Source organism: Thalassophryne amazonica, chromosome 10, assembly GCF_902500255.1.
Source record: "Thalassophryne amazonica chromosome 10, fThaAma1.1, whole genome shotgun sequence".
In the NCBI taxonomy this organism is placed as follows: domain Eukaryota; kingdom Metazoa; phylum Chordata; class Actinopteri; order Batrachoidiformes; family Batrachoididae; genus Thalassophryne; species Thalassophryne amazonica.
In genome coordinates this window covers 10044881-10057884 of record NC_047112.1, presented here as the reverse complement: position 1 = coordinate 10057884, position 13004 = coordinate 10044881, and the positions used below count along the sequence as shown (strand labels likewise).

Sequence of the window (13004 nt, the reverse complement as noted above, 5' to 3'; positions counted from 1 at the left end):
ATGTGTGTGTGTATATATATGTATGTGTATATATATATATATATATATATATATATATATATACTGTGTGTGTATATATTATACTATCTTTTTGTTGCTCAGTTTGTATTGTTTAGCATTTTTGTTTTTTATTTATTCATTTTTTTTTTTACCATTATTGTTCTTATTGCTGCTGTGCTGCCAGTGGAATATAACTATCCATCCATCTATCCATCCATCCATTGCTCTTGATGGAATTCTATTCTACCTGCATTAATGGTAAATGTCCACTCGGTGGAGATATTGCTTCGTTTCAAGAACCTTGACTACAGGCTGCAGTGGGACAGGAGGACGAACCTGTTGTGTGAAGTGGTCCAACACTTCCTTTGAGTTGCTCAGGTTTTGTTTCACTTTAAAAGCATGTTGAGTTTCATTTCATTTGATGCGATCGTTCAACAAACAAAAAAATTTTTTACTCTTCCATTTTTTCCCTCCAGGATTATCGAGATTCATTATTAATTCTCTGTGGTTTCCTCTAATATTTGTGCAAATGATTTGCTCTTCTTGCTTCTTTGTGTTCTTTTTCACTCCGCTGAGTAGCCCAGAAGTTCCACTTAGAGGAAACTCCCTGATCTGTACTGGAGTTAATTTCTTGGTTCCTCTGGCGGTATCATTTAAAGCTAAATAATTAAGGAGATGGGCTGTTAGGTGGCACTTGAAGCAAGAGATCATTAAACTATTCATTTCACAACCCCATCTACACTGAGATGCATTAAGTCACCTTAGCTTGCCTCCTCGGTGAACCAAAACTGTGAAATCACCACCTGGAGACCCATCAGACCTCAACTGGAGGTCTAATGGGTCAGACCTCAGAGCTATTTGGCTGTTTGAGAGTGCTTTGGTCCTGAGAGTTTGAAGACCCTTCATTACAGCTCCTGATTGAAAGCAACACAGCGTGAAATCTCTAAAAAGCAACAGGCTGACCTCAGCTGTCATTCACTGGCGAACGTATAGCTGTTTTTTTTTCTAATACGTGTGTATGTAGTTGATGCCCTTTGTTTTCACTTGTCAACTTTCACCGCTCTTAAAAGCTTTGCAGACTTCTCCATCCAGATGCAGACATGCTGGACACATCTGCAGGTGTGAACGTGTCCACTGGGTGGCAGTGTTGCTGTTTAATGTGCAGGAAACTTTCGTGCTCAGAGCAGAAGTGCTCAGTTCACCCACTGTGGCTGTGTTTCAGTTCATGGGCCGCATCCTTCACAGGATGCATTCTACAAAGAGCTGGCTTTCCGAGACAGCGGAGGCCAAACCGAGCGTTCTGAAATGAGACCATCTAGTGCAGTGACTCTTGGGCTTGTTTGGGCTACAAAGGATACACCTTTGTCCCTTCGTTTTCAGGGGAAAGAAGGCTCCATTTGGCGATCACATCCCAAGAAGCACCACTATGACACATGCAGCCTTTGAAGGATAGTACATCCTTTCGGTTTCTCCCTTGTTTTTCCGCTTGTGGTTGCCACAGCAAGGTAGATCTGCAAGTTGAATTGGCACAAGTTTTACACCGGATAGCCCTTCCTGATGCACCTGCACATTACACGGAAAGTGGGCAGGGATGGTCTTGCACCGGGAACCTTCAGCACTGTAAGCAAGTGCACTAACCACTTGGCCGCCTTCGAAGGATGCGGCCCCTGAATTGAGACACAGCCAAAGTGAGCGATGCCTAAATTGCAGCATTCCTGGCTCTGATCAAATCAAATCAAATCAATTTTATTTATATAGCGCCAAATCACAACAAACAGCTGCCCCAAGGCGCTCCACATTGTAAGGCAAGGCCATACAATAATTACGGAAAAACCCCAACGGCCAAAATGACCCTCTGTGAACAAGCACTTGGCGACAGTGGGAAGGAAAAAGTCCCTTTTAACAGGAAGAAACCTCCAGCAGAACCAGGCTCAGGGAGGGGCAGTATTTCATATCAGATTCATATCAGTTCTGATATGAATATCATATTGACGGCAAGTGTTTTATTGTAATTTTTTATTTCAGCTGAACTTGTGTCACTGATTGCTCACCGTTTAGCTCAGAGAAGTGATCCCGTCTTTGTTGCTTTCACTTATTTGTGTTTTTTATTTTTTATTTTTTTTATTCTTTATTTACAGATAGTGGTTTACAACATATACCTCACAAGTACTAAAAGGTTTTGTATACATTCCACCACCTGTTTTTTTTTTTTTTTTAAGAGCAAACATTTTGGAACTTAAAGAACTCAAAAGGGAGAGAGACGATGCACACCTACACTATAAATATTGCCGGGTGGAATGGTAAAGTAACCGATGACAGTAGAAAGAAAAAAAAATAAAATAAAAAATCTGTTGCCCTCAGTTAAGTTGTACCTCCACAAAGTCTGGTTGTAGAGGTTTGATGTATTTGACCCAGCTTGACCATAATTTAACAAAAGTAGGTTTTTTCAGCCTGATAGAGTAAGTAATTGCTTCCATTACATACACTCAACAAAAATATAAACGCAACACTTTTGGTTTTGCTCCCATTTTGTATGAGATGAACTCAAAGATCTAAAAGTTTTTCCACATACACAATATCACCATTTCCCTCAAATATTGTTCACAAACCAGTCTAAATCTGTGATAGTGAGCACTTCTCCTTTGCTGAGATAATCCATCCCACCTGACAGGTGTGCCATATCAAGATGCTGATTAGACACCATGATTAGTGCACAGGTGTGCCTTAGACTGCCCACAATAAAAGGCCACTCTGAAAGGTGCAGTTTTGTTTTACTGGGGGGATACCAGTCAGTATCTGGTGTGACCACCATTTGCCTGGTGCAGTGCAACACATCTCCTTCGCATAGAGTTGATCAGGTTGTCAATTGTGGCCTGTGGAATGTTGGTCCACTCCTCTTCAATGGCTGTGCGAAGTTGCTGGATATTGGCAGGAACTGGTACATGCTGTCGTATACGCCGGTCCAGAGCATCCCAAACATGCTCAATGGGTGACATGTCCGGTGAGTATGCCGGCCATGCAAGAACTGGGACATTTTCAGCTTCCAAGAATTGTGTACAGATCCTTGCAACATGGGGCCGTGCATTATCCTGCTGCAACATGAGGTGATATTCTTGGATGTATGGCACAACAATGGGCCTCAGGATCTTGTCACGGTATCTCTGTGCATTCAAAATGCCATCAATAAAATGCACCTGTGTTCTTCGTCCATAACAGACGCCTGCCCATACCATAACCCCACCGCCACCATGGGCCACTCGATCCACAACATTGACATCAGAAAACCGCTCACCCACACGACGCCACACACGCTGTCTGCCATCTGCCCTGGACAGTGTGAACCGGGATTCATCCGTGAAGAGAACACGTCTCCAACGTGCCAAATGCCAGCAAATGTGAGCATTTGCCCACTCAAGTCGGTTACGACGACGAACTGGAGTCAGGTCGAGACCCCGATGAGGACGATGAGCATGCAGATGAGCTTCCCTGAGATGGTTTCTGACAGTTTGTGCAGAAATTCTTTGGTTATGCAAACCGATTGTTTCAGCAGCTGTCCGAGTGGCTGGTCTCAGACGATCTTGGAGGTGAACATGCTGGATCTGGAGGTCCTGGGCTGGTGTGGTTACACGTGGTCTGCGGTTGTGAGGCTGGTTGGATGTACTGCCAAATTCTCTGAAACGCCTTTGGAGACAGCTTATGGTAGAGAAATGAACATTCAATACACAAGCAACAGCTCTGGTTGACATTCCTGCTGTCAGCATGCCAATTGCATGCTCCCTCAAATCTTGCGACATCTGTGGCATTGTGCTGTGTGATAAAACTGCACCTTTCAGAGTTTTTGATTGTGGACAGTCTAAGGCACACCTGTGCACTAATCATGGTGTCTAATCAACATCTTGATATGGCACACCTGTGAGGTGGGATGGATTATCTCAGCAAAGGAGAAGTGCTCACTATCACAGATTTAGACTGGTTTGTGAACAATATTTGAGGGAAATGGTGATATTGTGTATGTGGAAAAAGTTTTAGATCTTTGAGTTCATCTCGTACAAAATGGGAGCAAAACCAAAAGTGTTGCGTTTATATTTTTGTTGAGTGTATATGTCATTCACTATTTTTATCCATTCAGATATGGTGGGGGGATCTGGAAGTAGCCATCGTCTTGTAATTGTTTTTTTAGCAGCTGAGATCAGAATAGCAACAAGATATTTGTTTTTAAAATTTATGTTGTTAATTTGGACAAGGAATAGAGTTGAAAATTGGTATGGTATATTTGTTGTGTGGGCCGCTGAAGAGGAGGTACTGCTGGCCCACCACCACCAGAGGGCGCCCTGCTTGGAGTGCGGGCTCCAAGCACAAGAGGGCGCCAGACCCAGAGGAGGTGACAGCTGTCACCCATTACTCCAGCTGTCACTCATCTACACCACCATATAAGCCGGACTGCAACTCCACCTCCCCGCCGAGAAATCGACTACCACTACTAAGGTAATTTTCTCTGCTGACTTATACGTTGAAAAGTAATCTGAACTTCTGTTGCAGCCGTTTTTCCTGGTGCTTTCCTTGTCTGGAGGATTGGCGTGACAGTGACGGCTTCACCTCGCACCCCGTCCCAGATAAGTGGTTGATCAGGAGCTGCACGAGTGTGTGTGATGTTGGAGGTGGAGGTGCTCCCTCCTAACGGTGTCTGGACTGTTAATCACTGAGTGTGCGGATTCACACTCACACATCATCTTTCTGTTTTCTGCCAGCAGTACCAGGGTCGACAGCCGAAGACAGAGGCCACCTGGGGACTCGGGACTTGGCGGCTCCGGTGTTCTTCAGGCCGTTGATGGTGGAAGCCGTGTGGGACGCGGCTTCTCTCTCGTCGGGCGTCTTCTATCTTCGAGCCTGCCCACATGTCACCTGGTGTTTATTGACTGTGAACATTAAGACACGTTTCGTTGTGTAATATCACAACATTAAATTGTTACCTTTTGGCTTACTCATTGTCCGTTCATTTGCGCCCCCTGTTGTGGGTCCGTGCTACGACACCTTCACAACAGGATTTCTCGGCCATCGTCATGGACTCCGAGGGGCGTCAACTCCAGCTTGAACGGCCAATGGAAGAGCCAGGAGCGCAGGCGTCAGCGGGAGGCGGGTTGAGTGAGCTGCAGCAGATCTTAACCGCCTTCAAGGCCCGGTTAGTGTTTGTGACCGAGCAGAGTGTCCTCCTTAATCGGAGGGTGGAGGCTCTCACCGCCAGGGTGGAAGCGCGCGATCAGGGCGCTGCTGCAGCCACTCCTCTGGCTGGTCCTGGGCCCGTATCAAACGTTCCACTGGTCGTTCAACGAACCCCCCCCACCGTCCCCTGAAGCATACATAAGCCCTCCGGAACCGTACGGGGGCTGTGTCGAGACGTGCGCGGACTTCCTCATGCAGTGTTCGCTCGTCTTTTCACAGCGCCCCGTCATGTACGCATCAGACGCTAGCCGGGTGGCTTATGTTATTAATTTGCTTCGAGGAAAGGCACGCGCATGGGCTACGGCGCTTTGGGAGCAGAATTCACGGCTCCTGACGTCTTATACTGGGTTCGTACGGGAATTCAAACAAGTGTTTGATCATCCCAACAGATGCGAGACCGCTTCGAACGTGCTGCTGTCGATGAGACAGGGGCGCCGTAGCGCAGCCGAGTATGCAGTCGACTTCCGCATCGCGGCAGCGAGGTCCGGCTGGAATAACGTTGCGCTCCGCGCCGCCTTTGTAAATGGACTGTCCCCGGTCCTTAAGGAGCACCTACTGGCCAAGGATGAACCGCGGGAATTTGACGGGCTGATCGATTTGGTTATACGTTTAGACAACCGTTTAAATGAGCATCGTCGGGAGCAGGCCGGGGGGCGTGACCGGGCACTAGCCGTCCCTCCCCCTTCCGGTTCCGACAAGGTGACGTCGTCCCCACGCTTCACTGCCTGAGAGCTCCGTGTGGCTACGGCTCCCCCTGCTGAGGAGGCTAGGGACACGAGCAGGGCCAAATTAAGATCAAAAATCAGACAAAGGAGGCTGGCCCGTGGGGAGTGTTTTGTCTGCGGCTCTTGCGAGCACATGCAGAAGGACTGCCCTAAAACGGTCAAACTACAACGCCCGTCCTTAGAAACTGGGCTAAGGGTGGGTCATAACACGCACGCGGGAAAACCCCGCAAATCTGCACGAATCCCAGTAACAATCCTTTGTGGGGATTTAACCCTTCATGCCCCAGCACTGATAGACACAGGGTCTGAAGGGAATCTGCTGGACAGCAGATGGGTAAAGGAAGTAGGGCTCCCTCTGGTGGCTCTGCCGGCACCATTGCAGGTGCGAGCACTAGATGGCACCCTGCTTCCATTAATCACACATCAGACACAACCAGTGACTTTGGTTGTGTCTGGGAATCACAGGGAGGAGATAGTGTTCCATGTAACACCTTCTACCTCCCGAGTGATTTTGGGCTTTCCATGGATGGTGAAGCGCAATCCCCGGATTGATTGGCCGTCTGGGGTTGTGACGCAGTGGAGCGAAACCTGCCACCGGGAGTGCTTAGGATCCTCGGTTCCTCCCGGCACTACGGCTAATGAGGAGGTCAAAGTTCCCCCCAATCTATCGGCGGTGCCAAAGGAGTACCACGATCTTGCTGACGTTTTCAGCAAAGATCTGGCACTCACTCTTCCCCCGCACCGACCGTATGATTGTGCCATCGATTTGGTCCCGGGCGCTGAGTACCCGTCCAGTAGGTTGTACAACCTCTCACGTCCGGAACGCGAATCAATGGAGACCTACATCCAGGACTCCTTAGCTGCCGGGCTGATCCGGAACTCCACCTCCCCGATGGGTGCTGGTTTCTTTTTTGTGGGCAAGAAAGACGGCGGACTCCGTCCATGCATTGATTACCGAGGGCTGAACGAGATCACGGTTCGCAACCGATACCCGTTACCTCTGTTGGATTCAGTGTTCACGCCCCTGCATGGAGCCCAAATTTTCACAAAATTGGATCTTAGAAACGCGTACCACCTGGTTCGGGTCCGGAAGGGAGACGAATGGAAGACGGCATTCAACACCCCGTTAGGTCATTTTGAGTACCTGGTTATGCCGTTCGGCCTCACTAACGCCCCCGCGACGTTCCAAGCTTTGGTAAATGACTTCTTGCGGGACTTCCTGCATCGGTTCGTCTTCGTATATCTGGACGATATACTCATCTTTTCCCCGGACCCTGAGACCCATGTCCAGCATGTACGTCAGGTCCTACAGCGGTTGTTGGAGAACCGGCTGTTTGTGAAGGGCGAGAAGTGCGAGTTCCACCGCACTTCTTTGTCCTTCCTGGGGTTCATCATCTCCTCCAACTCCGTCGCCCCTGATCCGGCTAAGGTTGCGGCGGTGAGAGATTGGCCCCAACCGATAAGCCGCAGGAAACTACAGCAGTTCCTAGGCTTTGCAAATTTCTACAGGAGGTTCATTAAAGGTTACAGTCAGGTAGTTAGCCCCCTGACTGCCCTGACCTCCACCAAGGTCCCCTTCGCCTGGTTGGATCGGTGCGAAGCCGCGTTCCAGGAGTTGAAACGCCGGTTCTCGACTGCACCAGTTCTGGTGCAGCCTGATCCTGATCGCCAGTACATAGTAGAAGTGGACGCCTCTGACTCAGGGATAGGAGCCGTGCTGTCCCAGAGCGTGGAGGCTGATAAAGTCCTCCATCCTTGTGCCTTTTATTCCCGCAGGTTGACCCCAGCTGAACGGAACTATGACGTCGGCAATCGGGAACTTCTTGCGGTGAAGGAGGCTCTTGAAGAGTGGAGACACCTGCTGGAGGGGGCATCGTTGCCCTTCACGGTTTTCACAGACCATCGGAACCTGGAGTACATCCGGACCGCCAAGCGGCTGAACCCCAGGCAAGCCCGCTGGTCTCTGTTCTTCGGGCGCTTTGACTTCCAGATCACGTATCGCCCCGGGACCAAGAACCAAAAACCAGATGCATTGTCCCGGGTGCACGAAGAAGAAGCCAAAGCGGGGCTGTCGAACCCCACCGAGACCATCATCCCCGAGTCCACTGTCGTGGCCACCCTCACCTGGGACGTGGAGAAGACCGTCCGGGAGGCCCTGACAACGAGCCCGGACCCGGGGACTGGCCCCAAGAACAGACTGTACGTCCCACCAGAGGCAAGAGCTGCCGTATTGGACTTCTGTCACGGGTCCAAGCTCTCCTGTCATCCCGGAGTGCGTAGGACCGTGGCAGTAGTCCAGCAGCAGTAGTCCTGGTGGGCGTCCCTGAAAACCGACGTCCGGGACTACGTCCAGGCCTGTACCATCTGCGCCAGGGGCAAGGCAGACCATCGGAGGACGACGGGACTCCTCCAACCCCTGCCAGTGCCTCATCGTCCCTGGTCTCACATCGGCCTGGACTTCATCACGGGCCTCCCGCCGTCCCAGGGCAACACCGTTATTCTCACGATAGTGGACCGGTTCTCCAAGGCGGCCCACTTCGTGGCCCTCCCGAAGCTCCCGACGGCCCAGGAGACGGCGGACCTCCTGGTCCACCACGTCATGCGGCTGCATGGGATACCATCGGACATCGTTTCAGATTGTGGTCCCCAGTTCTCTTCACAGGTGTGGAAGAGTTTCTGTAAGGAGCTGGGGGCCACCGTGAGTCTCTCGTCCGGGTACCACCCCCAGACCAACGGCCAGGCAGAGCGGGCTAACCAGGAGTTGGAACAGGCCCTTCGCTGCGTCACCTCCGTGCACCCGGCGGCCTGGAGTCACCATCTGGCCTGGATCGAGTATGCCCATAACAGCCAAATCTCGTCTGCTACCGGCCTCTCCCCTTTTGAGGCATGTTTGGGGTTCCAGCCCCCATTGTTCCCGCTGGTGGAGGGAGAGGTTGGTGTGCCCTCGGTCCAGGCCCACCTCAGGAGGTGCCGCCGGGTGTGGCGGACCGCCCGCTCTGCCCTATTAAAGGCCCGGACGAGGGCCAAAACCCATGCGGACCGCCGACGTTCCCCGGCCCCCACATACCAGCCCGGGCAGGAGGTGTGGCTGTCAACAAAGGACATCCCCCTCTGTGTGGACTCACCCAAATTAAAGGACAGATACATCGGCCCATTCCCCATCCTCAAGATCATCAACCCGGCCGCAGTGAAGCTCCGACTCCCAGCTTCACTGCGGATCCACCCTGTTTTCCACGTGTCCCGTATCAAGCCACACCACACCTCGCCCCTCTGTGCACCTGGCCCTACGCCGCCTCCTGCCCGGCTCATCGACGGGGAGCCTGCTTGGACGGTCCGCAGGCTCCTGGACGTCCGTCGTAAGGGCCGGGGGTTCCAATATCTGGTGGACTGGGAGGGGTATGGACCCGAGGAACGCTCCTGGGTGAAGAGGAGCTTCATCCTGGACCCGGCCCTCCTGGCCGATTTCTACAGACGTCACCCGGACAAGCCTGGTCGGGCGCCAGGAGGCGCCCGTTGAGGGGGGGTCCTGTTGTGTGGGCCGCTGAAGAGGAGGTACTGCTGGCCCACCACCACCAGAGGGCGCCCTGCTTGGAGTGCGGGCTTCAAGCACAAGAGGGCGCCAGACCCAGAGGAGGTGACAGCTGTCACCCATTACTCCAGCTGTCACTCATCTACACCACCATATAAGCCGGACTGCAACTCCACCTCCCCGCCGAGAAATCGACTACCAGTACTAAGGTAATTTTCTCTGCTGACTTATACGTTGAAAAGTAATCTGAACTTCTGTTTCAGCCGTTTTTCCTGGTGCTTTCCTTGTCTGGAGGATTGGCGTGACAGTGACGGCTTCACCTCGCACCCCGTCCCAGATAAGTGGTTGATCAGGAGCTGCACGAGTGTGTGTGATGTTGGAGGTGGAGGTGCTCCCTCCTAACGGTGTCTGGACTGTTAATCACTGAGTGTGCGGACTCACACTCACACATCATCTTTCTGTTTTCTGCCAGCAGTACCAGGGTCGACAGCCGAAGACAGAGGCCACCTGGGGACTCGGGACTTGGCGGCTCCGGTGTTCTTCAGGCCGTTGGTGGTGGAAGCCGTGTGGGACGCGGCTTCTCTCTCGTCGGGCGTCTTCTATCTTCGAGCCTGCCCACACGTCACCTGGTGTTTATTGACTGTGAACATTAAGACACGTTTCGTTGTGTAATATCACAACATTAAATTGTTACCTTTTGGCTTACTCATTGTCCGTTCATTTGCGCCCCCTGTTGTGGGTCCGTGCTACGACACCTTCACAACAATATTAATCCGAAAAATTTTTGATACCGTTGTGTGGAACTCTGCCCAAAGTGGTGTGATCTTTGAACAGGCCCAAAATATATGCCAATGGTCAGCTTCAGAAGCCCCACACTGTCTCCAGCAGGCTGCATTTCCTGCTCCAAAATGAACCTTCTGCTTGGGAGTAATAAAAAATCGCATTAGACATTTCCAGCTGAACTCACGCCATGAATGTGAATTTGAACTTTTCCACTGAGATTCACATATGTCCAGCCAGTCATTGGGGGATATTATCATGTTTCCTTGATTCTCCCATTTCTCTTTAATGTAAGTTGTGGAGTGAGTTTTATTTTGTCAGAATGACTCTTTTAATGTCAGTATTTTTGTATGCTTTTAAGAATATTATCAGTAATGGATCTTGAAAATCTGTTTTGACACTAATATTATGTTTAAAAGTTTAAAAGTGTTATCCAATGAATTAGGCTTAAATCCAGGTTTGAATGCACGCCATTGTATTATTTGTATTTTGTCATCTAACTGATATTCTTTTTTCACTTTACTCCAGATTTTTAATTGAGTTTTAATCCATGGATTTGAGATGTCTTTGATATGATAATCTAAACTTGCGTGTATAGAGGGTTTCATAATTGAAAGTTCTATATCTTTCCATCGAGCGTAAAATTTTGAGGAACACATATTTAGAAGTGGTTTTATTTGAGCTGCATAAAAATATCCTTTAAAATACGGTAAGGCCATGCCTCCCTCTCCCTTTGGTAGTTGTAGCTTTTTATATTTAATCCTGGGCCTTTTTCCCTGCCAGATAAACCTTGAAATAATTTTATCCAGCTCTGAAAATTCTTTTTCAGTAATTTCCACTGGACGTGATTGGAACAGAAAAAGATATCGCGGGAGTATGTTCATCTTTACACTTTCAATTCTGTGACTAAAACTAAGGAAAGATACTGTGTTCCATCTCTTGATATCATCTTTAATTTTTGTTAATAAGGGATCATAGTTTATTTTTGGTAGTGATAAAGTATCTTTGTTAAAATGAATTCCCAAGTATTTTAATAATTGTTGACCCCAGTTAAGAGTGTATTTATCTCTAAGTTGTTTTAAGGGTGAATAATTAAATGTAAGCAGTTGGGTTTTTTGTATATTTAATTTATAACCTGAGTATTGACCATACTTATGTAATAACGTCATCACTTCTGGGAGTGTATTATTTGGGTCTGATAAATAAATTAGTACATCGTCGGCATATAAGGCAACTTTATGCTCTTCTTGATTTATAGTTATACCTTTGATGCTTTTTGTCTGTCTTAACCACTGGGCTAGAGGCTCTATGTATAATGCAAACAGGATCGGTGATGACCCGTAGCCCTGCCTCGCGCCACGCTGAAGGGTGAAGGATCTAGTAAGATTACCATTAATTTTGATTTTAGCAGAAGGTTCACTGTTTAATGTACGGATAACGTTAACAGAATTAGAATGTATACCAAATCGCTCCAGCACTTTATACAGAAAAGCCCAGCTGACTGAATCAAATGCTTTTTCTGCGTCAAGGCTCACTAAGAGGGCCTCAAGACTATTATGTTGAATGTGATTTAAAATATGCAATGAGCGTCTGATATTATCATGATTTGTCTCCGCAAAACAAAACCAGTCTGGTCTGTGTGGATCAGAAAAGGAAGTATCTTCTCTAATCTTTTAGCCAGAATACTTGTGAATAATTTATAATCCAGATTTAGGACAGAAATCGGCCTGTATGAACATTTGTGGGTTTTAACCCCCAATTTTTTATTCATTTCAGCAGGGCTCAACATTTACGGTTGTCCAACTGTCAAACCTCAGATTTAGACAAGCGTGTGTCTGCGTCATGTTAGTTTGGATAAAAATCAGCATGCATGTTGACGCTGTTCCTGCAATAACATAATGGACTGTGGTAAACAGTCAGACCTGCAGCTTCTTAGACACTAATGAGCATGTTTTTGATGGTGGGGAGGAACCCAAGCAAGCACAGAGATAACATGCAAACTCCACACAGAAAGGAGCTAGGCAGGGGTGGAATCGAACCACAGACCTTCTTGCTGTGAGGCAGGAATGCTGCCCACTGAGCTACCATGATGCCCGCTTTTAGTCATGTTGTATAACATTTTTATAAAATGCTCCATCTTCCGAGAACTGTAACTCTAGTCGTCATGGCAGCGGAATAAGTCGCGATAAATATTGCCATTTGGTTATTTTGTTGTTGATCCAATATTCCTGTATCATCTCTTAAAACGTTTAACAAGCTCTCCGTCTCTTTCTTCATCCACACGTCCCGTGTAGCGGATTTTAGAATATCGTGATGTTTTCTGTATGTCATGTGACCTGTACTTGCAAAAAAAGTATTTCCTTTCTACTTTCTTGAAAATAAGGCTTTTTCAAATCACCTGAAAAATACCACCTCATGCAGGTGTCAAATTTTTTCCGCTGTATTTGAGACTTTTTTTTTAATACACGTGTTTAGTTTGCTACTTCAGCTTGTTTGGAGGATAATGGAAACTCGTCTACTAACACGAAGTGGCTACGTTGCCAAACTTTCACTCCTGCCCAATAAAAACGTTGTGCTGTATCCAGACGATGTGAGGAGAGTAACTGGCAATAAGATCGATCTGATTGCGTGTGGCGCCTGTGTGATTTTTGATCCATGTCCTGTACATACTTTTGTTCATCCAGCTTGGTGTGTCCGTGAGCAGAGGGATTTGATTCACTGTGGGAGTTTTCTGGAAGCTCATGAAAGGG

General features: G+C 48.4%; 1 protein-coding gene across 2 annotated transcripts in view; it reads left to right on the top strand.

Moving 5' to 3' along the window:
- Positions 1–13004, top strand: part of nos1apa (nitric oxide synthase 1 (neuronal) adaptor protein a) — a 284458-nt gene that overhangs the window by 218446 nt on the left and 53008 nt on the right. The gene's annotated exons all lie outside the window — the stretch shown is intronic.